The sequence below is a fragment of the Haemaphysalis longicornis genome, unplaced genomic scaffold (genome assembly GCF_048455015.1).
Source record: "Haemaphysalis longicornis isolate Haplotype H1 unplaced genomic scaffold, Haemaphysalis longicornis Haplotype H1 scaffold_5, whole genome shotgun sequence".
Classification (NCBI taxonomy): domain Eukaryota; kingdom Metazoa; phylum Arthropoda; class Arachnida; order Ixodida; family Ixodidae; genus Haemaphysalis; species Haemaphysalis longicornis.
Window position 1 is genome coordinate 127,225,600 of NW_027526385.1, and position 25,668 is coordinate 127,251,267.

General features: G+C 44.3%; 1 long non-coding RNA gene across 1 annotated transcript in view; it reads left to right on the forward strand.

The window, feature by feature from the left end:
• LOC144139396 (uncharacterized) overlaps positions 1–25,668 on the forward strand; it is a 124,700-nt gene that overhangs the window by 78,349 nt on the left and 20,683 nt on the right. Inside the window, exon 3 of the long non-coding RNA XR_013316182.1 lies at positions 9,470–9,544. This is a non-coding gene — a long non-coding RNA (uncharacterized LOC144139396). The remainder of the gene's footprint in view (positions 1–9,469; positions 9,545–25,668) is intronic.

Consider the following 25,668-nt stretch of genomic DNA (forward strand, 5'->3'; position numbering starts at 1 on the left):
TACTGTGTACTTTGGCCTGAGAAAGGCTTTTGATGTGGTCAGTCACCCATTCTTAATTTCTAAACTGTCAATCCTGAACATAGATAATTCGATTGTTGACCTCCTAATTAGTTACTTGCGTGGGCGGACCTGCTACGTCAATGTTAACGGCCAGCAATCCTATCGTTACTGCGTTTCAAGTGGTGTGCTCCAGGGGTCTGTTCTAGGCCATCTTTTGTTTTCTTTATTTGTCAATGATGTTTCAGCTGCCATAGGGCATTCTTATTTTTTACTTTACGCTGATGACATCAAGATTTTTAGGGAAGTTTCGTCTCTTAGCGACCGCTGGCATTTGCAAAGAGACGTGGATGCACTTACACTCTGGTGTAAAGAGAACGAACTGATAGTGAACGCCGCGAAAACCAAAGTGTTGTCATACACGCGTAAATGAGACTGCCTGCTTTATCACTACTCAGTTCACCATGTTAGTTTGCCTGGAATCTCGACAACTGATCTTGGCGTGCTCTTTGATAACCAGCTGACTTTTACACCGCACGTTCGATTCATCAAACAGCGAGCTCTCCGCCGCTTGGGCATGGTCTGCCGGATGTCTAAAGAATTTCGTAGTGCAAAGTCCTTCCTGAAATTGTACTCCACTGTCTGTCATCCCGTGCTGGAATATGCCTCGGTTGTCTGGAATAGTACATGCAAATCTAACAGCAGGGTCATTGATAAAGTGTAGAATAAGGTGCTGTCCATACTTAGACATCGCTTCCCTCACGATTATCACCGTCTTGACTCTGGACAACGGTACTTGCAAGTGCTGCCTGAGCTAAAGGCTAGGCACGATACAGCTGACCTCTTATTTCTTTTTATTTGTCTTCCTTCTTTTTATTTCCTATGGACAAATTAGCAGTGCGCAACTGCTTTCGGAGCTCCAGCTAAGAGTGCCTATTAAAACCACAAGAAAATGTCATCCTTTTCGTACTCTCAGCTCCTGTAGACGACATTGCCCGCTGTTGAGGCTGCAGAGCACGTGTAACTTCTACTCTGCAGACGTAGAAATTTTTAACAGCTCCTTCAATCAGTTCAGTTCAGACACTTCCAGAATTTTTATTCGCTAATATGCTCCCTCTTATTCTCTTACATGGAACTATATGCAATGTTTCTTTGCTCAGTCACACTCAATGGATCTTGTTCTAGTTATAGTAACTTCTTTGTACCTGCTTTCCTTACTGTACAGAGAGTATGATGTTTATATGAGTCTTTTGTTGGTTTCCATTTTATGGATTACTGTTATAAGGTTACACGATTACCTGTAGTGTGCAGTAGTTCTGTTTCATCGGTACGATGTAATTACCAATTCTTTTGTATCCTGTCAGTTTTGGTTGTGTTCATTGCATGTAGTGTATACGCTATCTACGTTTTGTAGTGGTTTGTACGGTATACTTTGTAATATAAATTCTAAAAGGTATTTGTTTTCCACTCTTTTCTTTCATACGCTGTCAAAGTGTTCTTTCCTTTCAATTTTTTTTCTTTTTTTTTACCTGTATACATCTGTCTACCAGCACCAAGGCCTCACGGCTGTTCCTGGGCACAATAAATATACATGATTGATTGATTGATGGATTGTTTGATTAATATTAGTATTATGTTTGGATTTTTTGGCGCAAGGCCAGCTGGGGCAAAGAGCACCAAACAAGAGTAGAGAATAATAATAAACTATTTGCTAGTAATACAATAAAGTTGGCAATAAAGTGTGTGAGCTAGAATAATAAAAAAAAATCAATTAATGTTGGTGATGGCTGGTTTTTAGGGTCCGTTTTTATTATGAAATATAGAAAACGAGGTTTATGAACTTCACATCAGGCAAATGTTTAAGAATGTTTTTCACACACACATTATCCTTGCCACCGAAAAACAAGGATGCGTTTAGCACAAAGTGTTGCCTGCATAGTTCTCTAAAGTGTCCGTGTCTTGTGTCGAGTGCCTTGCTTGGAATACGATGTGGACTACACATAAGCCCCCTTCCGACACCTGCTACACACGGGTCTAGGAGACCCGGTGAGCAGCTGTGAGTACATCGCAAGTGTGTGGCCTATCGTAACCTGGCCAGGGCGACTTGCGAGTGTCTGTTTTGTGTGTCCGTAGTGTATAGTCGGAAGTGTGGTTTTATTAGGTGCAACGTGTTGCCTTTCTCGGCATTTTATACTGCTTGCCATGCATTGAGAAGGTGTTTTCTAATGTGTGGCTTGAGATTACCGTAGGGTGCAGTAGGTATGTGCAGTGTATTTGGAAGTACTGGAGCCGCGGCCATCTGATCCACCGCCTCATTACGGGCTATGTAAGAGTTGCCTGGTTCCCAACACACAGGCATTTAAAGGTTTCAGCTATATTCAGAGATAATGGTCCTTAAGACGAGATTCACGACATATTGTTTGGATAACTTTGTAGAAGACAATGCTTGCACAACACTCAAAGAGTCGGTATAAATTACAGACTTAAGGACTATATGTTAAAAATTAATGAATAAATGTTTATTTATTTCACAAGCAAGATTATGGCCAGGACAAATAGGGAAAAAGTTGCAATCATGCAACACACTGAAAAACCAGAAAAATGGCATATGCCCTCACCATAAAGGTACTGGCGTTTATATTCATAGTTCTACTTGCAGTAAAATAGGGACCATGCGCATCACAAGACACGGTGGAGGATGTTTTGGAAGCATCACTATAAAATTCTGCAAAACGATATCTATTCTGTAAATGTAAGAAGGGCAACAAATTTCCGCTTCGTGGCATTCACTTGTTTTTACTTTTTACAAATGCCTAGTCGCAAAGTAGGGAGCGAATTTGCCAGGGGGGTAAAAGCGTGCTAGTGGACATTTTGTAGGAATTAAAAAGGCGACAGTCAGTTCAGACACCTTCACTTTGGCTCTGAGCGAGAAAAGTGCAGAAATGATTGGGTGGTTTAAAATTATCTGGGATGTGGATGTATCTTAAAAAACAGGTTTATAATATTGGTTGTCAATTGGTGAAATTTAAAGGCGGTTAACAAGACAACTTAGGTGGGATGGTTTGATAAGCACAATTTGTAACACTGAAAAAGACTCTGGACAGGGCTAGCGCGCAATGCGCCACCAGACAGTCGAAGCCCAAGTGAAGCACTTGGTCGGGCATTTTAAGTGCTGTTTTTGTGGCTGACCCATACACAACATTCCCATAGCCCCAGCGATGTCCCACTGAAAGGCAAAAACACGCAGGAGGAGTTTCTTACTGGCCCCATAGCATTGGTGTAAGAGGCCGTTTTTAATGCTTACAGTTTTGAGGCATTTAGGCTTGATTTGTTTTATGTATGCAATGAATGTGCGTTTTTCATCTAAGAATACACCTGAAAACTTGTGTTCTTTTTTTACGGGAATCGAGTCAACATGAAGCCTAACGGGAGGATTTGCGTGCATCCCGGGTCTTTTTGAAAGTACAATGCAGATACTTAAGCTTAAACCCATTTTCGTCTGCCTGGCGAGCACGTTTTTTAACCCCAAGGTGTACCTGACGTTCACATATAGACATGTGACGTGATAAAATGATATTGGAACTTCTTTTACATACATCAAGCAGAGATAGTAGGCGGCAGTGCCTTTCAGAGAGAGTTCATCTTTACTATAAGCTAGGGTTAGATCAAAACGCCACCATGAGGCACGCCATTTTCCTGCACGGGAACATTTGAAAGTGTCAAATCGACTCTAACAGAAAATGATCGTTCAGACAGGAAACTGGAAAGAGTGTTCAGCAAGTTACCTGATATACCAAGTGATTTGAGATTTTTAAGAATGCAGCATCACCATGCGGTATGGTATGCTTTTCAATATCAAGAAATACTGTAATGGAATGTCGGCCATGTACGTAGGCAATGCAACCAAGTGATCACTGGTGGATCGTCCTGCCCTGAAGCCTGCCTGACTGGAAGATGTCTAGAAGACCACAGTATTCTAAGAAGTACACGAGTCTCCTGTTTATCATCATCTCGACAAGCTTGTGCAGGCAGCTTCTAAGGACGACCGGTCAATAGCTGGCAGGAGGGGAAAGGTCCTTCCTTTTCTTCAGGAAAGCCACTGCAATGGCCTCCCTCCAAGACCTTGCAAGCTGCCCCGAAAGCCATACTTTGTGTTATAAGTGTAAAGTGTGTCAATAGAGTCCGGGTGTAGGTGTTGTATCATGGTGGATGCCGTCTTATCTTCCCCTGGAGCTGACAGTTTACACCTGCTCAGGGCAGCCCTCAACCCGTAGATTGTGAATTCAAAGTTGTAAGTTTTTATTTGTCCTTGTCATTTAGGGACTTTTTCTCTCCAGTTGTTTTGCGCTGCATGAAAGTGTTAGTGTAGTGTGCTGAGCTGGGAACGTGTTGGAAGTGTGCGACTGTCTTAGCCTAGTATACGAGTGTGTCCTTGGTTGTAATTACAAGGGGCAGGCTGTGTGTCTGTTGTCTTTTTAGTTTTTGTATTTGTGTCCAGACTTTGTCTGTGTCTGTGTATGAGTGAGTAGAAGTGAGGAATGCTCGCCAACTCTCCCTTTTCACCTCGTGATGCACAGACTTCCCAAAAGCCTTTGCTCGTAAAAAAAAGATCTTCTCCGACCTGGGATACTGGCGCAGGAAATACCACACTTTTTCCTGGGCCTCTCGCGCTTGCCTGCAGTCCTCATTGCACCACGGCCTCCTTGGGTTTCGCGACGCACTGGACACCTGGGGAATGAGTGGACTTTCTGGCAGCATCGACAATGTGGGCCACGAGGAGTAGGGTGACTTCGCTACATGTAAGTGTGGTATGGCTGTGTGGTGTACTTTAAAATTTTCTGTAAATGTCTTAAAGTTTGCTCTTTTTCATTGAACCCTTATAAGAAGATGGACTGCTTAGGCCTGTACCTATATATGTTAGTGAAGCGGGGAAATGGTCCCTACCATAGGGCTGTTTGTCACACCCCACTCAAGACAATTAAAGAGAACTGTGAAACCAGTTGTCATATGAAGATAGGGGTATGTGTTGTGTCCCATGTTATAGTCTGTAGGTTGTTTCTTGATGAACAGGCATGCTCCCGACGATGTTAAGAATTTTTCAATAAGGGGCCCTCAGCAATTTCTGCAAGCAGAGCCCCAAAAAGAATTGTTCTCATTAAGGTCGTTTGTGAGGATGTATGGTTCGGGCAGATGGTAAACCAACTCCTTGAAGTGGGAGCTCGAAAATGCAAAATCGTCAGGAATTTAAATGGAGCATACCATTATCAACTAGTAAATATTACTGGGTGGATTACTCCAGCCTCAAGGAAAGGGTTCATTGTAATAGGGTGGCATGCAAAGGATTTCCGGGCGATTATTGCCACACAGCCCCAAGAGTATGTGGAGTCATTCCTGCCCTTTGCGAATACCACGCACCTATTGAACAAATTTCTGTTGAATGGAGGTGTGTTTCTTGGACACAAAGAACACTTGTCGGATTGGCATGCAGCATCTCTGACACATCGTCAAGGTGTTTAATAAGGCCTCAGTAGTTCCATTGACTGATGTTTTCTGTTTCAATACTTGCATATAGAAATGACTCCAGTGTGTGTGTGTTCGTGAGTTGTCTTTCGTGGCTGTTATTCTGGGATAGGGCTATCTGGGTTCATCTGTTGGCTTAGATGTCGGAGACCACTGCTTGCGGTGCGTTGCAAGCAGAAATTGCCCGAAATCCAGCTCATCGTGACAAGTCAAATGGGTGAGCGATGGACCAGGGCCCCTAGGCTAGGCTCCCCTTCGGTGACCACTCGTTTTAGCCGCAACCGCTGAGGGCTTTGGGGGCGCCCGAGTTGGCGGGGGGCCTCCAGTGTCCACCCCCTCGGCACCCTGTAATGTCCTAGAGGACGAGATGGCGGAAAAGAAAATGGCACCGCTTTGGACTGAGATGGTTGGCACCACAACCGCTGCTGCATCAGAAAGTAGTGTGCTGACGCGTTGCGCTACTTTAGGTATGACAGGCGTGGGGCAGCGGCGGAACAAAGTCTGACTCCCGGTACTGAGTGCCTGCCGAAACCGCACATAATTCCACACCCGGCGATGTGCGTCGGCGTACTTCTCCGGATTAAACAAGGAGAACCCCTTTCGCGCCGCTGGGAAGGTGATGTTCTCTGTAACCTTCAAATTGATTATTTCTTTTTCCTGATTGAACTCTCGCAAGCCCTGGAAGAGGCTGCATGAGGTCCCTCGCTGTTTACACAAGTGGAGGTTATGGAGCGGCAGTTCTCTGTTTGGAGGTTTTGTGCTGCATATTTACCCATGTCGGTCTGCCGTGGCAGGAGTTTCGAGTTTGTGCCCTGCCCGAACGCTGGCACTTGAAGCAGCTGCACGGATTTGATATGTAGGTCAGGACTGGACATATAATGAAGCCTGCATTCACCGACTCGGGATGTGTTAAATGGTCAAATGTCAGGATTATGTGTTTGGTCTGTATTACTAGGTCCTTTCGACGAATGGTGATCCACGTCACGGTCGTCACACGCTGGTCATGAAGGCCTTCGAGCAGATCTGTTTCGGTCTCATTTATTAGATCCAGTTAAGACATTACAACCTGTTAGCTATTAGGACTGCGATGTGGAGTAATCTTGATGATAGCACCAACCACGTGCGTTTGTGCGAGTATGTTAGCGGACTGCTTTTTGTTGTGTACGTCAATCAGGACTTCTCCCACTTTCAGTTTTTTAGCCTTGTACTACTTGCAGACAATTCTTTCAAGATGCATGGAAATTAGAAACGCAAAGTGGGAAGTGGTGGGCTTTGTCTTATCCAGACATTTATTATCAAAAAACGCGATAATTTATCGGTCTTTCGAAATCGATGGCAAAGCTGGAAAGGATACTTCGTTGCTGCCCCTTTCCAGCGACGGGCCACGTTTGGCGGTGGTTTTTAAAATACGATACGCTCTAACATAAGGCAGTGGACGGGGTTATTTTTTTTTGGTCGGCTTATCCTGATACCGAGAGAGGTCCCGGAATTTCCTCCCTGGTAGACAGGCAAGGAGCTCATTCGCCGGAGTTTGACCAGGGCTCCGACGGCCGCTGTTTGTGATTTCTACCCTTCACCTTACAACGCATCGCCATGGTTGGTTCCGGCTTATCTTTGGGAGCTCGGGGTCCGCGGTGTCCCCAATACCGTCACGAAGATTACCCAAGGTGCCCCGTGAGGAGAAAGAGAATTTTTTTATGCTTCGAATCGTGAGTCGGAAGCAGCTCGCTTCCACTAGCAACAAAAATCTCGCGAAGTATCCTGTTCTGTATTACAAGCACTGTGTTTGTAATGAGAGAAACGAACATGTTTCTATTTTATGTAATCGTTCTTGTGCGCATATATCTGGGTCTGCCAACGAACCATTGAGACAAAAAATTGTTTCGACCGTTCTTTGATGACGGTGGTCAGATATTATATCCCCTATTTTTGGGGTATTAAAAAAAGTAGCCGAAAGCTGAGTTTAAAAGAATGGGGCATTTACAAGATGTAAACACCAAAAATCACCAACCATTTTGTAACCAAAACACTCAAAAAACACCATCCGAATATTACAAAAGATGCACTCGGAAAACCATGACCCCAAGATATAAACAAGCCTACTCTTCTTTCAAATACTACGCTAGGCCAACGAAGTGTTGCAGTTACTTTGTCCGCAGAGTTTCAATAATCAGTTCCTATGGACTGCTGAAGCAACAGCACACAAATACTCTGCACAAACCCGGATATAGCCTGAAGATTTAATGCGGAGTTACCAACAAAACCCTTAGGCACTGTTTTTGTTTAAACACTACGGCGGCGTGAAGTTATTGCATATCAAAATATGTTCCACAGAGGTGACATGTGCGGACAGGTGCCACTACTGCTTTTGTTGTGTTTCTCTTGATGCGGATTACGAATAATATTTGACAGTTTTCACTATCGTTACTGAGTACAAGATATATGTATTTGATCGATTCACTGCTTAACGTGGGTGTTGGTATAGGAAATGGTGTAGCATTGTATGAATGTACATATATATTATTCCATTTCGCACGAGAAACGATCATGATAATTGGTACTTTCGCAGCCCGACCGTATCGGGAGCGCAAATAAGTCGACAAAATATATTACGCCTAATAAATTGCGGGTGCGTGAAACGGATCAAACCAATTCTTCCCAACTTAATTACTCCCGACCACTCTAGCTTACAACTGTTCAAACACGTCGGTTTTCATTTCCAGAAATCACCACTGTACCTGTTATAATGCCCATTGGCGGCATAATTTTGTTTGCATCATAATGATAATGATTTTTATAGAAACAAGGACAGTTTCCAACACAAATTCCTAACCACCGCGGTGGTGTCCGTGCTTCATTCATTAGGAAATGTCCATGCGAATTCAGACGCGTGTGTGCGTCTGGTGTATTTTTTTACATCGCTCATGGGTCCCCTGAACTTTTCTCCTTTCCACAAAAAAGGAATGTGTATAGTTTATTTATTTAGTTATTTATTTATTTATTTATTTAGTTTTTGTTATTTATTTATTTATTTATTTTTATTTATTTATATATTACCGTCAACCTGCAGGCTTCCGTAGGATGATTTATAAGGGGGCGATAAAAGCAAAAACATAACTTGAACAGAATCAGCATAGTTTAAAACAATACAATGTGGCAATATAACATAACAGAAACGTAATATAAAAGAACACTCTAATTACAGTAATGTTGTCTGTGTACATTGAGTAAGGAGGGGCGGGAAAGCGAGAACACAAATTGATTAGAAGCAACATAGTATAAACTATAAATTGTGGTAATACAGTATAACGGAAATACTTGGAACAAGCGTAATGTAGTTACAATGACGTCCAGTAAAACCGCGTAGAATGGCACAAAAAAACATGCATACGCACAAACGAGTGCACATTGCCTGAAAACTGGCAAAAGCGGCGGGACAGCGCATGTGCACATATGCATATCTACAAATGGATGAAAAATAATTTTGTTAGATGTGGTTGCGCAAAAAACTATGGTGAGTGATTGAAATAGTTTTTTCCGGATGATCATTCGATATTATTACCGCTGAGAGCAAAGGCGACAAAATAAATGCTTGGGTGTGGCAGTAAATGCGTTTTAAGCGCAGGAGATTGTTGGACATGCTACAGAGTACAAACATTTACCCTATAACAGTGCATCAACATAGGCGTAATATACCGCATTTTATACGCAAATAGTATCCACGTGCCTAGTTTGGCGTACTTACAGATCCAAAAAAATAACATACCTTCGTATCAGTAGTTTGGTATATTAGTTGAGGAAAGCTCTAGGGACGCTCTGGTAACAAAGGCAAGCAGAAAAAAAACTTGTGATATAGACAGCTTCGCAAAGCAGAAAAGATAGTTTGATATAAAGTATTATTTCATTATCGGTTTTTGGCAATAATTGTTTGTTTTCTGCGTTCTCTTTTAAGGGACTGGTAGAATCCTGTGCGAATTACAGCGGGGTGTGTACGGAGCAAGTATATCCCCAGGGCACGCCGTGTCGGGTACGCACTGATTACTCTACACTTGTTTCTGTTTTTGCAAACACGCACTTTTGTTACATTTTACGACGCACAAATGTATCGCTACTTTTATTACTTGGTCAATACCATACGGTGATGCCGTAGTTTTATGAAAGCAGATTTACGGCTGTTGCTCGATCAAACAATCATTTTACGTACCTTCCAAGACATGGCGCACTATTTTGCGGGAGCTAAATTAAAACGTTCATGTTATATGTAACAATGTTATTGATTCGTAACCGAATCAAGATTTTTGTGATTCACATTTATTAACAAGCCATTCACGTTAAATAGAGCGTTTCAAATATTGTTCTATGTGCACAAAAAAATGTTATACAAATAACCAACAACGTTGGGCACGTTATGATTGGTTCAAATATGTTTCTGAAATCTTAAAGTTATTTAAACAATGTTATACACTGAAACTAGAACTTGCTAACGCCGTAAATAGAGTAGGCGCGTCAAAGTTGAAGCTCAATAATTTTGTGTGGTATGCCATTGAGGCGAATCTTACCAATTCACCCAGGACGGCGCTCGTTATAAATGGTAAAATGAAGGTAACAGGACATGTTTTTTTTCTCGTGATGGTGGTTTTGTATTGCGCCCCTACTGCTGTATGTATCGATCCATAACATCTAGTTATGCTCAAAACGAGGCATTTCTGGTGTACTTCCTTTACACTGCTTACCTCTAGGAAAATATCTATCATAAGGCAGAAGAGAAGTTTTCCATACGTTTGTGCAGTATTAAACTAGGGAAAATGGTCATTTTTGGGGAGAACGGGCAATTTACAGCGAGCGCGGCCTCTTGGAACTGCCGGAGTCTTCTGGTGCGGCATGTCAATAGGAAGCGACTCGTGAGCGCACCACTTCTTTTTGCACTGAAGAGGCAGGGATATTTTCAATAATAATCCAGGAGAAATAATGATGGCTCCCACGTCAGCTGGCCGGCAGGGGAATGTACTTACGACAACTTGGCTCTAGAACTCACCACCACAGGAACTGGTGAAGCAGCTTCTCCTCATACCACAGTGCCAGATTGGCTTGAGAGTGAATAAAAACGTACAGGGGATTTACAAACATTACCACCTCTCTCATTCTGTGTAACTTGAACACACACGCAAATAATCAGTTGTCAGGACACTTGGCTTATTTTAAAAACAAAAAATTTCCCGAACTCGCCAAGTAAAAGTATTCCTCGAAAATATTTTTTCTCTGCTTGCGACGTCCTTGAAATTCTCTGCGCCCCATTTGGGGAGGCAAGAGGGAAGCCGTGTTGAAGACTTTTGAACCCGTGAGGCGAATTTATGCCCAACGCGGAGTTTTTCAGTGGCGCGTTGGAAACGGGGCTGAATGTGGAAAGGATGAGCTTTTGTCTCAGGTTTAAGGTCATGGTCTTCTCTTTGGCCGTGACTGGGTTAATGGCGCGGATGGGCAAGAATTGGTATTACATATAAATAAAAGTGCAACGGGAGACTATTCTGAGGCACTCAGGCGGTGATATACCGGGCGTTGACCTAGCTGACATATTTTTCCTTTCTGTAATGCAGTATATATTTGTGCGTGTTGCAAATGTATTTTGGCGTGAAAATATCGCCGTAGTTTTTTTCATTATAATTTGATAATTAGGCTAGTGTACACGTTACGAAGAAGTCTGGTTTGTTGTTCTAGGAGGTGCACAGGGCACCCCTCATAGCAATTAAAAAGTGAGCTTAGAGAAGATTGCGATTTCATTGCCGAAATTAGCTGTATTGATCATATTTGCTTTTCACACGAAATTCTTCGACCATTGCAGTGAAAGTGAGGAAGGATTGTTGTGGAGTATATTTACAGGGTTTCGTGTTCCTGGGAGTGACTGGCATCAGCCTGTTTTTAAAGCAGTTAGTTATGCCAGTGAATAGGAAAGTTGATACGAGAGGTTGCATGTTCCGGATGCGTTCAGTATTCTTGATACCTTCTAAATGTATTCTGGGTAGGCGTAAGCCATAATTATTATTAATGTAAGATTGCCTTGTGCTTAAAAATAACCACCCTGTTTCACGACGCCTATGCGTCTCATGGCCCCGCGTTGTTCTTCCACTTGAATTTTGTGCTTTAGAACTTGCGAAGCTAGCCGCACGTGATCAGAAAGACCGTCATGGCTTTCTGGCTTGAGGTTTCCGAAACTCCCCTATTTTTATGTAGTTTCTGCTGCTCCGGCGTGCCCTAGGCCGGTTGTTTGTATAGTTTTGCCCTCCCCGACTAGCGGCTAACTAGCGGAAGTTTACGATGAATAAACTTTCTACAGCAACGCATTCTTCACGGCGCCATTCCTAGACAGCTGAGTGTAGCGATCGAATGCCTTCAAAAACCTTTTCTACCTAAGCTTGACTTGCAAGACGCCATGGATTTGCTCACAATAAAAGACGTCGGAGGCCAAAGAGAATAAGATAGACTGGATAATCTCAGACCTACAAAAACGTGATGTTTTTCAACGCGGGCTATTCGACGCTTTCGCCTACGACAGAAATATCTGTCCTGCCACCAACCGGCTGCACTCCACCTTGAAGTCTTTGATTGCGTTGGGCATGGTGGGTAATAGCAATGGCACTTCATCCAATCCAGACAACCTGTATCACCGCAGCTCAGGCACGTCGACCTCGGCAGAAGTTCTGCCGAAGTGGCCTGTTTCAACGTTAAACGGTGAGGTATGTCGCAGCAAAAAGTTTTCCACCTTTTACCATACGACTATTGACAGCCACCTGATTCTTCCCGAGAGCTTCAACGAGAGGAAAAAAAACTGTTTGGAGTTCTTCCTGCTCCACGCAGGGGAAAAGCCCGTGCATCTACCAGTTACTTCAACCTCACAGCTCACACTTAGAAAAGATAGCGGGGATGCATTGTACCGCTTTCTGTACTTCCCGACGTCGAGAATCGCGACACGTGATTGTGTGAAGTAATATAATCGATTGAGGTAGAAATTCGCCAATGAGACTCTGTATGACTGCATTCAGTTTAACGCAACGTGTGTCATAAGGAACCGCTTCTCGTCCCTACGGAGAGACTAAAAGATAGTCGACAAAATTATTTCGCGCAACTGCAGTAGCACATCGTTTTTTCGGAATCTCAAAATCCGGACATTTTTTGCTGAGATATTCCGCACTTTCCGGAGGGACCGCCAGCTGCCCCACAGGAGTAATGACACTTAGATTTTAAAGCAAAGCTTTTTGCCTTTAACAACCTACGGTATTGTCGCAGCGTGCGCGACAATTACTTCCAACGCGGCGGAGGTAGCTGCGGGGTGAGAGGGACAAGCGGCGGAGGGTTTTACTCACGGAGCACCCTCTATATGGCGCGGGGAACTAACCCTGCGTTCCCCGCACGCAAGAGCCTGCTCGCTTTCCGGTGCGTCGGCGGTAGGGCTTTGTCATCTGCTTTAGCAACGGTTCTGTTAGGCCTGTTTTGCCGCAGCTTCGCGGCTATTCGAGCTTGCTTCGCACGGCGTGATTCTTGTTCGACAGCGCCTCCTGGGAAACCCGTACCCACCGGAATTAAGTGGTTGTACGGCAAAGATACGTTAAGGATTGGTTTGCAGGGCGGGAAAACAAAATGTACAGAATACATACAGACCTCTGGGTGCTAGACAAACGTTAACGTTGGCGCACTGCTTGCCACTTATGGGACTCAGTTTTCTCAATTGGTGAATACGAATTCGATTTTGTTTTTGATTCAGCGGCTGAGGAGGTGGAGGGCGCTTTTTTGGCGAATCACAGGTAACTGCAGGCAGAATTTCTCGTTTCACTCTCTGTAGGGCCACGTTTGTGAATTCAAGCGAAGTCGCATGGCCAATTTTTGTGCTATCGTTTACAGCTTTGCTTTCCAACCCCCTTCAAGTGTGAATCAAAGCCAATTTATTACGGACTGCTATATTATTGGGACTAATTTTCGTTCCCCTCGTGCTCCGAAAAATACTTCTGCTATTGTAGTCTGTACACATATCTCGAATCTACGTAAATGTTGGTTTGTAAGCAATGGCCAGGTAAATGATTCCCGAACAATACAAGGTGAGGCCGTAGCAAGGGCGTGGCAGCTGAAGCCAGCAAGAACGAAGAATGAAGAGTTCAAATGTGAAAGGACAAGCTGGATAAATAAGCGGATACAACTGCCGAAGAGAAGGGCAAATCGTCTGACAAAGACGAGGAAACATGCAGCAAAGGCTACGACGGCAAAGATAACCTAAAGCTACCACTGTTTGATTCTGCGCACAAAGAAGACGAGGAAACATGTAGCAATGTAAACGACGACAAAAATAACATTGAGCTGCCACTATTTGAGTTTGGGTATCAAATCGCCTCCCAAGTCATAAAAAGCGAGGCCTTACAGGAAGCTCTGGAAAATCTACCAGCTCTAGCCGACGAAGTAATGCGGCAAGGTGCCCCAATGGCCGAATCTCAGCTGTCCGATATCTCTGAAGTATATAAAGAGAGACCATTCTTAATCATCACTGGGAATCATTGCGAGGAACCATCGAGTACTGGTAGAGAAGTGGTGGAACTGCTCATTGTGCTGACACGCATCACGAAAACAAACTCGTCTGAATCATAAACGACCGAAGAGAAAACCGGAGGCAGGCCAAAGACTGATTCACGGACGCTGCTCAACTTGCTTCACAGAGAATTCGCATCATTACAAAATTAATAACCACCGGACACCACATTCAGTCAGCTGCTTCAAGCCTAAGCGCGTAGACATGCTTCAGAAACCTGAAAACACAGGTCGGCTTTCACACGCTTCGGATCGGCTACATACGTCTACAAAAGGCAGCTCGACGGTGCGTGCATTGCCGGTGACAAAAGCGGGCAGCATTTACTGACACCTTACCAGGGTTAAGCTTACGAACAGAAAACCATCCTTTCAGGATTCTTGACTCGTTGCTAATTCACGCAGCAATTTTCTCATGCACGGGGCTGAGGTCGTCATCCATTTTGGACCTGCGAAGAATTTAAGCGACATTTGAACACCGTCATCAAACCCTCAGCTGCGGTGTCTTACAAGCCCAAATCTTGCCGTTATTGCCCTACCTAACCGAGACATTACTAAGAAAAAGGTCTCAATTTCTGTCCGACACCTACCAGCAGGATTCTCTGTGAAACGCACTGTAAAATGAAGCAGCGCAAAGCTAAACGAAGACACGTTTGTTGAACGCAAACTGGCAGATGGCGGTACGCGGTGTTCGCCCACTGTGACACACCCACCATCGCACAGAGGTCGCTGCTGCTGTACCAGGAGAACGACGGTGAAAACGATTGCAGTGACCGTGTCTGCCTCTCTCGTGGAGCTGCCTGCCTCTTGCGATTACCTCGCAGTTCTAGCCACCCACTTTATGAGCAACATCAGGCCATAAATAAAGCACCGCCGTCGTGAGGCGCTAGGAATAAAAGTGACTGGCGTGGTTAGGAACGACTCGTAACCGAACGTTCAAGGCTGAGAAGCAACTCAGCGCATTCATGCCAACAACTGGTAACAACACCAGGATTACAAGTTGCCACTAAATTTATTGCACTAGTGGCTGGACGAACTGCGTGGGCATTGTCCAGAGGCGTACGAATTCTTTTACTGGCGCAACAATCTTCAGTGCCGATGCGCTTAGCAACATAGACCAGATATCGAACAGCTACAAGTTTGGCATGTGGTGCAGATATTGCACCTTAGTACCGCAGTCGCAATCATTTTGACAGAGAGAGGACGATACATTTAGCGCTGGCTGTTCGCCGATAATTATCAGCATCACGAGCAAACATGAGAGCAAACTCGAGCAAACTCTGGCAGGCTCGGCTCCGGTCGGGCTTTTCCGTGCAAAGACTTTTTGGAAACTTTTACAATTTAAGCTATTGTTTAAGTGACATGTTGTTCGAACTGCTCCGTTGACGTATGTGTGACTGGGTTTGTGACTGGGTGTAACTGATTATGTACTGGCATGCCTGTACTATGTGGTATGCGTCTGCCCCCTCCTGCCAGTGCGGTCAAAAGGTAGATATAATCTCGGATACCCGAAGTATATTATAGCTAGTGTGGGTGGTGTGGGTCTTAATTCTCCGGAGGATGTACTCTTGTGTTTTAGTGAGGCTTTTGTCCGGTGGAGAAATTGTAAGTCTTAATATGCCTAAATGTTCGGTGAAGGTTACGCTCACCATATCCAAGGAGGTGAATTGGTGCAATTTGGTCTGTATAAGAAGACCTCGGGCTGCTTTCTTAGAGGGGCTGGGAGTTGTTTTACGATGAGCACTTGGCCCTTCGCTTGTATTCCAACTTACCCACTTTATACCCTCCGAATGGGCAGGATCAATGTCACGAAGAAAAGGTGACCCCTATGTTACAATAAGTGTAAAAATCACGGGGATTCATTAAGTTGACACGCTTTCTCACGTGCGGATTTTGGCCATGAATACAACTACTGACGCTTTATATTACCCTCTAGTTTGAGACACACGGCTCCAGAAAGAATATAACATTATAAAGAGGCGAATGAACGAGCCATGTGTCTGCAAACAAGCAACTCTACTGAACGGCTACTGGGACTTGGAATCCAAAAAGTAACAGAGCTGTTAAAAGAAGCGCACGTATTTGGCCAAAGACTAACAATAAGCACAACGAAACATCATTCGTTCTTGTTCTGTGGGACACACTGATACACCCACTAGAACCTAATGGAAACCTATCCCGCGTTTTAACAAAAGAAGCATTGAGTTCATAGTACCTCAAAGGATGGATTGTAAGCGTTACGACGATCTTAGAGATACAAGAGTGCGGAACATGTTGAATATATACTAAGATAAATCACGTACAGCTTATAAAGATGCAGTCAGTTAAGCCGGTAGGGTAGCCATGAGAAAACATAGACACAGCTTCCTCCAAGCCGAGAAAAGTTCTATAGTTCTAACGCGTACCAAGCAAAACCAAACTTATACTACCCCGGATATTCAAGGAGAATGTTTTCAGGTTCGGTTCAGGTTCAGGTTAAAGGGGTTTAGGTATGGCCGCGGGTTTTGTTCACGAGCACCATTCTGTTCCGGTTAGAACCGGTTCAAACTGGTTCGAACAGTTTCGGACGAAAAATGAAGGAGTGTTGTTTTGTTTTACGTTTTAGTGCAGCCTTTTGATCTTCGTTTCACGGTGAGGTAGGTATAAAAAATCATGATGTCCGCCTTTTGTAAATGTTTATTTGACAAACAAGAAAGAATATTCTGATGCAAGTTGTTTTCCGCGGGAGACCAAGCAGTAAGCAATATCTGATGCAAAATAAGTGGTTCGCAGTGACAGATAAAGTTACTTGCGTGTGTGAGTGTGAAAGCAGTAATCGTTTGCCTGCAAGTTTGTACCTAGTTATTTCTTAATGAAATTTATTGGCACAGTCACGTTTTTTATTCGTGAAATTTAAACCTGCGGTATATTAGACCGCAGTTTCTATCTCGAGGAATAAAGAAATATTGGTCTGCGTAGCGGCCTTGGTGCCGCCTAGTGCTGCTATCCAATCTCCGACCACTTACTGGCAGTACATCTTCTACTAATTACGTAGCATTGTGCGGCCTCTTTCGCAGGCAGGCGAAATTTCTTGACACAGTGCCTGCTCTTCAGCCGTCCTTGTTGTTGACATGAAGTGTACCCACTCACTCTCGCACACACTCAAGCACGCACACGCACGCATACGCAGAGACGCACAAAAACCCACACGCAGACACGCAGACGCACGCGCACCCACACACAGATGCACACGCATGCGCACTCACACACACGCACTAGCCCGGTCACTCTCGACATTCTAATACATCGATACAAGCAAACTAGCTTTTACAGATTACTGACCCTAGAGGGCAGAAAAAAACAAAAAGATTTATAGAATATGAGACACCAAAATGAAGACAATATGTTGCCCTATAGGACGGCGCCAACAGGAGCTGAAAAGAAACGTTTCCACTGTTAAGTAATATTTCCTTACACAGGCAAAGTTCTGTGGAAGCATGTTAAAGTGGGCAGCTTGCTTACTCTTGTGCCAAGTTTAACGGAGTTGCAGGGCAGAAATTCAAGATTTTACTGGGAGGAAATATGCAGGACAATTTTATTCTGTGTGTTAGAAGAAACATAAATATAGATGTCCGAATTTTCTGAATGCATAAGTCCTCATTTTCCTGGTTCAGATCTCGATTGGCCGCACATGAAGGCATAAGAACTCAAACATTCATGACTGTTTCGTTATATTTAATTGGTCGCATATCGGCTGCTTTCGTTGCACATGTCGCCGAAAGAGAATAGTCCACTGGCGCCCATGATGATCGAAAGAGTCCCTTCTCTTTCCCGCTCACCTCTCAAGCTGTTCCTCTCCCGTTTCATCTCCCCCAAGATGACATGCCAGTGGTTTGCCTAAGTCCACTTAAATTTGCAGCGTTCCACTGCTCCAAATCGGGCGTCTCGATGCCAGCGCTGCCGTATGGCGTAAGAGCGCGTGAATTGAGGCACCCGACTACAACATTTATAAAACCACCTTGCCCAACTCCACGAGCTCTCCATGCGGAACGTCGATCCCATCAAGTAGAACTGTTCGTTGCTATTGCAGTTTCATGTCCTGAATGCCGCCAGGAGGTAGCGCTGGTAACAACAATCGACGACTTTAAGTTATTAAAGTAGTATTTCGTTCGCTACAATAAAAACCAAGCATTCATAATTTTTGCAAATAAAGGAACACTGCAAATGTCACATATGTACGCATTTTCTGCATTATATTAGCGTAATGCTTTGTACTTGTTCGACAGTGTTGACATGTATGAACACGGACACCGGACTTACACGTTTAGATTTGGCTGTGAGTATAGAAGACTACTGCTGAACTCTCGTTTCGCTTTGACCGGGTGGCTGAATCAAGTCAAACACAGACAAACAGACAGACAGACATACACACAGACTAAAATTTCTGGGTTTAGGTAGTCCAGGAAAGACTACCGTCTTTAATTATTTAAGAGCTTTTCACCACATTCAGTTTATCCTGCGCCATCTAAACAGAGTGCGTACTGATTTTCCTTTGCAGAAACAATTGTTTAGAGGGAGCATTTCGAACATTCTAGAAACCAGATGGGTAGAAGTTGTAGTGTCCCGTGTATTGGAAACAGTGTTGGGTCTTCCATTGACCCTAGCTCCTTGGTGCCTCAGGTAGAGTGCGAGGTTTCTTGGGGATTGTTGCATTTTCGTGCATTGTGTTTTGTGCATTCAGAAACTTCATATGCTAACCCCCTCATAACATGAAACATTTTAACCTTTCGTAACTTTGCCCCGTAATCCTTATATCAAAGTGTGCACCAAACGGCTAACCGCTCTAGGTTCCCCAATAGATCCACAAAGTAAATGCTCTGTTGGCAAGGCCTTCAAAACTTTAACGGACGCTTAACCACTCGGAAGGTACGTTCTACCCGGAGACATTGATAAGGTGGCTGATGGCATCTAGAGGGCTACTTGGGCTGCGCACAGACCTTTCTAGAAATAACAATACGGGCTTGCCCCAACCACTGGCATATGTGTCTATGGGGCAATGAGGGGCCAGCGTATTACCGGTTTGTTCCAAAATACCAACCACGCAGTTCTCCAAGCACATAGTCAACCTGCTCAGAATCGTTGAAGCTTTGTGCAAAATGCACATTCCTGAAATTCTATACGAAAAACGGAGTAGTGGGCCATTTTCCCACACCGCACAAGTTTAATTAGCAGGAAATTTTAGAATAATCACAAATATTGCGAAAAAACAGCATAACTCGAGCACTCGGCCGACATAAAAACAAACCACATCATTGAAAGTGCAGGCTAGTATGCTGCATACGGCATATTGAAGCTTGAGTAATCACAATTTTGCATGCCCTCCGTGGAAAGCAGTAAGGGTAGGTAAAGAACGCATAACTCGCTGGACAGCTAAAATATACATTGTTTTCTGTTCTAAACCATATCTATTTCATAATAAAAGAGACACTAAATTATTCCTCAAAATAAAAAAATCGCTTGTTTTGCACCAGTACTGCAAGGCTGCATAAGCAGCACAGCTGGCGGCCGCACGCTCTTTGTAGGAGACCCGTTGGTTGCACCTCAAATAAATTTCAGAACTTGCCGCTAAAGTTCTCTATGACTGGCAGTGTCGGAAAATTTTGTGTGCAGGCTTTCTGATCTTTTGTAAAGTGGGCGAGTTTGGAAGAGAGACCAAAAGCACCACGCGTTCATCGCCCGATAGACGCCACCACAATTCGTAGACTGATGTTCTCTCAGGTAAAATTGTACCTATGGCTGTGATTTATTTTGGGGAATCAAGTGTGCACATTGCTTACAGCGTCGCGAACGTAATAGTAGTCATGACGCGCAAAAGCCGTTGGCTTCGACTGCCAAATCCAGCGGCCAGAACGTACAATGGAACGAGTGCTTCCAGGCAAGGCAGACGGAGGACAGGCGTTCTTCCCCAGAAGCCCACCCCAGCAGTACAGAGTCTAGTTCCTCCAAATATAGCTTTGCCTTTGTCTCGCTATAGGAGCCCATCGAACACAGGTACCGACTGCTCCTTTCTTTAGAAGTAATCATCATCCCGGATACCTGAGACACTAAACAAGATTGGTTTAACCATGACGGGTAGGCTGATTGTTACAAAACGAGCACTCCTCACTAGAAAACGATATGGCCACATTGTCGATTGATTGATCGACTGTCTGATTGATTGATTGCATGATTGATTGATTGGTTGATTTGTTTATTGATTGATTGATTGATATATAATTGATTGATTGATTGAATAAATTGATTGATTGTAGGGTGTTACGCGCCGGCGCAACGCAGGCGATGAGGCGTGCTGTAGTGGAGGGCTCTGGAATAATTTTGACCACCTGGGATCTTTGAGGTGCACTGAAATCTCGTACTTTTTTTTCTTTATTGCTTGCTTGGCACACACATAGGACATTTAGCACTCGTACACAAAATATTACGCACACATAAGCACTGGCCCTACTTGGGCAGTGCAGCGATTTAAATTCTTTCAGTGCAACCAAGCTGTACAGCAGAGGTAGCCACTCAGGCTGCTCTTTTTGAAGCCTGTAAATGTCTCTGATGTACACCATACTGTTTTTGAAATACACTCTCACAGGCTGAGCGTCCACATGAGCATGTCTGTCAGCCGTTTGTGTCTTCCAATTACTATGGAGACTCAGCAGCCCAAACATATCATACGGCACGCCCCCACTGCTTTGAATGGACAACAAGCGAATGCCATGGGGCATTCGTACACACGGCATTTTTCGTTCACACGTCATTTTTGCTTTTCACCTCCAGCCTCCATCATAAAAGCGTCCGGCGCGAGTGGTAATCGAATCAGCGACCTCGTGCTAGCAGCGCAACGCCTTAACTAATGAGCCACAGCGGGGGGTGGCTACCATTTTGTAGAAGTTGGCCACAACTTCCAATGACTTGGCAAAGAAAATTTTGTCCCCGAGGTCCCAGAAGCTGTAGAGCACCCGACCACAGCGTTTGCCAGCCCAGCGCTAAAGGAGAGGGTGGTGGTTGGGTCTGGCTCCGAAATACGAACACTGTCTAGGGACGGAAGCTTAGCTGTACTACCAGAGAAACTCTAGGACATTTAGGGTGATATTATAAGTGTAAGAGAAGTTAGAAGGGCCAGAGAAGCCTTCGTGGGTCTTACTAGCGGGCCTATTTTGTGAAAGAAAGAACACTGAGTGGGAATCCAAATTTATTCAAACTAAGCAGGCAACGTGGCAGAAATCTTCAGCATTACCAAAAGAGTCGCAGCCGTTGTGATCAATGAAAATAAGCTTTACAGGTTAAAGATAGTACAGGCCTGTGCACCAAAAACCAGCTACGATGATAAAATCACCTTAGAAAAAGGGGAGAGCACACCTCACGATTCTGACGGGTGACTTTAATGCAATTCCCGGCCGCGGCGGCCGCTTTTCTGATGGAGGCGAAAAGCAAAAACGCCCGTGTGTGCGAGATTTCGGCGCACGTTAAAGATCCCCAGGTGGTCAAAATTAATCCGGAGCACTCCACTACGGCGCGCCTCATCGCCTGCGTTGCGTCGGCACGTTACACCCCCACAATCAATCGACTTTAATGCAGCAATCGATTAGTATCAAAGATGCGAAAACTAAGACCGAAACCTTAAACTAGACAATCGCAACAGTCGGGGATGTCACTCGTGAAACTTTCAGAGAGAAATATTCTGCAGTGAATGCACACATCCTTCTGCAATCAAAAGAATGGTTATGAACAAAAAAAGTCCGGATGGCACAACAAAAAATACATGTCACTTTCTTTAGGTGACCGCCCAGCTGATGCACAGGTCTTAGATATTGAAAGTAAGGTTCTAAGCAGTGATCAGAGAATGGTTGCATGCAGGGAAGACTGAATCTCAAAGGTGAAAAAAAAAACAACGCCCGTGAAAAGGAAGAAACCCTGCCTGAAGTCAGTCTGAGCCAGGACGGAGCAGTTCATTATAACCCTCCAAAAGAAATAGTCGCATCTAAACGAGGAGAACGAAGGTAGTGCAGACACGCTAAATAGGAATACAACAATAGCAATCGAAGAATCTGAAGCAGCTGTGGGAGAAGCAGGCTATAAGAATGAAACAACAAAACTGTCTAAGTAAACGTAGGAACTAATTGCGAAACGTAAGAAGATGAAGGTATTAAGTGCGGAGGATGAAACTGAATAAGCATTGTGGTCTAATGTGATTTGAAAGAGTGAAATGAACGACAATCATGCATTTAAACGGCAGTCATCGACGAAACGCTGAAAATAGAAGGAAGTTTAAAAACAACTAAGAGGAAGCCTGCCACCAGCAACACAAAATGTTCGCACTTGATAACAATACTCAACACAAGAAGACGATTGCAAATGGAGCAGAACGATTCTACTCAGACTGTACAACAGTGACCTAAATTAGAGAAAAAACAGAATAAAATTGCCACCCTAGTTTCTTATTTTTTGTATGTTTACGAATTTTCTTACGCTATGCCAATGTAAATCTGTGGAAATCACGTCCAGCTTGGTGTTAACAAACTTGGTGGCTCCGCAGTGAACAACAGTTTGACGCTCAATCAAAAAAAGAGTACATGTCTTGATTTATCAACAGTCTTAGATATATCCCAAGCTGATAATACTTTCAGTGTCGTGTCGGTCGCTGTGAGCAAGAAACAGATTCTTGTGCATATCACTCGATTACAAACTGCAGTTATCACACACATTACCAGCCTGACAAAGATGCCTAACAAGAGCGAACATATTTAACCACTCTGTCACCGATACTATACGCCTCGAGCGCTGCCTGCAGGGGTGCCACTGAAATCTCCCTATCGGTCCGTTTCGAAAGCAGCCGCGGGACTCTCTGTCCCACTCTTCACTGTCCCTGTTGCTTTTGCGGCACCTTCACGACCCAGATTTACCGTTTGTGGGTGTTGGAAATCCATGTTTTTGTGGAGCATTCACTCTGTTGGCAAATGTGGTGTGTTTACGAGTGTGTAAATGTTTTTCATGTGATCTTAGTGTCGTACAACGGCCTCCGCGATTGGCTGCCGTCGGCGCGCCGTTGCTCGGCGTGCTGCCGGTAGATGATCGCGGAGGCCATGGCCGTACATTCGGCCTGTATAAGCCACCGGTGTGTCACAGGCCAGCGTCACGGAACCTGTGTATGCACGGAGCTGATTGCAGCACTGTCCTGAAATTTACTAACAGTGTCTCCGTAACCAGCGTTTCCTCAGCTGTTCATGCTACGGCTATACACTATGATGTAAATCGGCTTTGTGCGGTACATAATCTAGCGGAGCACTAATACCTGACAGCACTTCAGTTACGTTTGCCCATATCATATCTCATATATTGATCACCACCATTTACAAGCCAGTTTGTCTTAATTTCGGAACATTCAACAAAAGTACAATTGATAATGCACAATTATACTCGGGGATCAGTACACTACAAAGGGTCGTCTTGTCGTGAGGTGAGCGGCCGTAAACATTTATCTGCTACATATATCCTCCCCGAGAAGCGCGGAGACGGGCTTACAATGTAATCCGCGTCCACGACTCAACAATTCTTCAAAACGTCGTCATATGCAAAAGGGAGCCTGTAGAATAAAGCACAAACTGAAATCCGGGGGCCTTATCAGATACCACACTCTTCAAACGCCACCTTTCACCGCTTGTGAACTGCCTACCCTGTATACTTTCAACAATGCGCCATCAGCCGTTCGTTGAAGTCAAAAAACAAAAGGAAAGTGAATGCGAGATTTGTGTGGGTGTGATTACTAAAACGTTAATTGCTTGATTTCGGTCCGCATTTCTACACAGCGTCCCCCTCTCTTCCCCCCGCCCATGTCTCGCGAAATAGCAGCGCATTTCGCATCTAGTTGATTTGATATCAGAAGCTGCACTGGGTTTTTTCATCCCCTTTAGAGCAATTCGGTTTCTTCCGGACTTGCACAGCATTTTTTCGGTGGATTCATTACCTTTTCTTGGTTCTCACAATAGGGCGTGGGTGCGCACATGTTTAAGAAAGCACGTACAGCATTGTACTATACTTAGCATTTTTGCATGGTTTATATTCTATAAAAGGCATAAGTTATTTTCCGGGATTGGGTAATGACATCCCTGAAACATATTTTTCTGCGATGTATATATTTAAAACGAAGCCGCCTTTGTTGTCCGCGCCGAAAAACAAAAGCAACCTCTCACTTTGCCATTATCAGGTCTACACGAGGCGGCAGTAGAATTCACTTGAGCGTGACGTATGCGGAGGTGACAGTGGTGATATGCTGTTGCCCGCCGACGTCCGGAAGAGCGGCGACGAATCGCGCAGAACGGCGTCCCCACGTTGCTCTTGTCTGCGTTCGAGCACTCCACGAAGACGCAGCGGCTTTTTAGAGATTTAGGCGCACTCTTTGCTTATAGACGTCACCATAACAAGTTTTAGGGCGTGGAAATGCGAAAAGAAGCGAAACAGAACCAAAACGCCACACGAGACCCTATCAGCCATGCAGCGCAAATCCCGTAAACGCCGCGGAGAAGCGGCGGCAGGCGGCGCAGCGATCGCGAAGCTCGAGGCGTATGGGGCCAACGAGCAACTCCTGCATATTTAACTGAATTTTTAGGATATCGCTAGGCCAACGGCAGGTACAAAAACAGCACTAAATGCTCCGCCCAGTGCGGCGCCTGGTGTTTTTGGTTGCGTGTGGTGCAAAGTGCGCCGGGATCCTTCCAAAGTCTCTTTGCAGAGTGGGACAAACGATGACCTGGGCATCTGCGTATTGATGATAGCTTACTGTGTGCATGGGAAACTATGTTTAGTTTTAGGATAATTTTTGGGGCGTAATTGTCACCTCTGATTTGCTATTTTTTTTACGTAGATGATGTACCAATATTGTTAAGTCGTGTAACTAATTAATCAGGGAACGCCAAGTCCAGCTTCATGTAAACAACGTGCTGTCTGTGCAGTCAAGAACGCTTTTAAAATCAATCCACAAAACGCGTACATTCGTTTTGTTTTCTCTGAAGGGCCGCATCCACAGGGACCATAATAATACTTGAAATGCCGTGTGGATTCCTGTTAAAATGGAACACACGTTTGCAGGCTTATCGCTAAAACCAGGCTGACATTCATGTGACACATAAAACCTCGTAACAAATGGCTAAAATAATTGTTTTTTTTAATCCTCAAACATTCATCTTATGCAACAAACAAGCAACTTCTTCTCCATCTTTATACTGAATTTGTAGGATCTTGTTTGGACTATGATAATTACATTTACGGATAAGCAGTAAAAATGGGCCTGAAAATTTTTGACCAGCACCTGCATGTCGGGCTTTGCCTATCGTATTTCGCCTTTCGACAAGCCTTGTCCAGCGTCTGTAGACGAGCGTTAAAAAACAGTGCCCAGAACGTCTGCGAATGCATGTTGTATGGTTGTATACACCTAAAGTGTCTTTCACTAACAACCTAGTTAGGTTTAACATCGACGACACACCAAACTAACTACTATTTTTAAAAATGCCTTCTAATTTTCTACCTTTCTACCTGACAGAGGCAGAAGCCTCTGAACTCAAT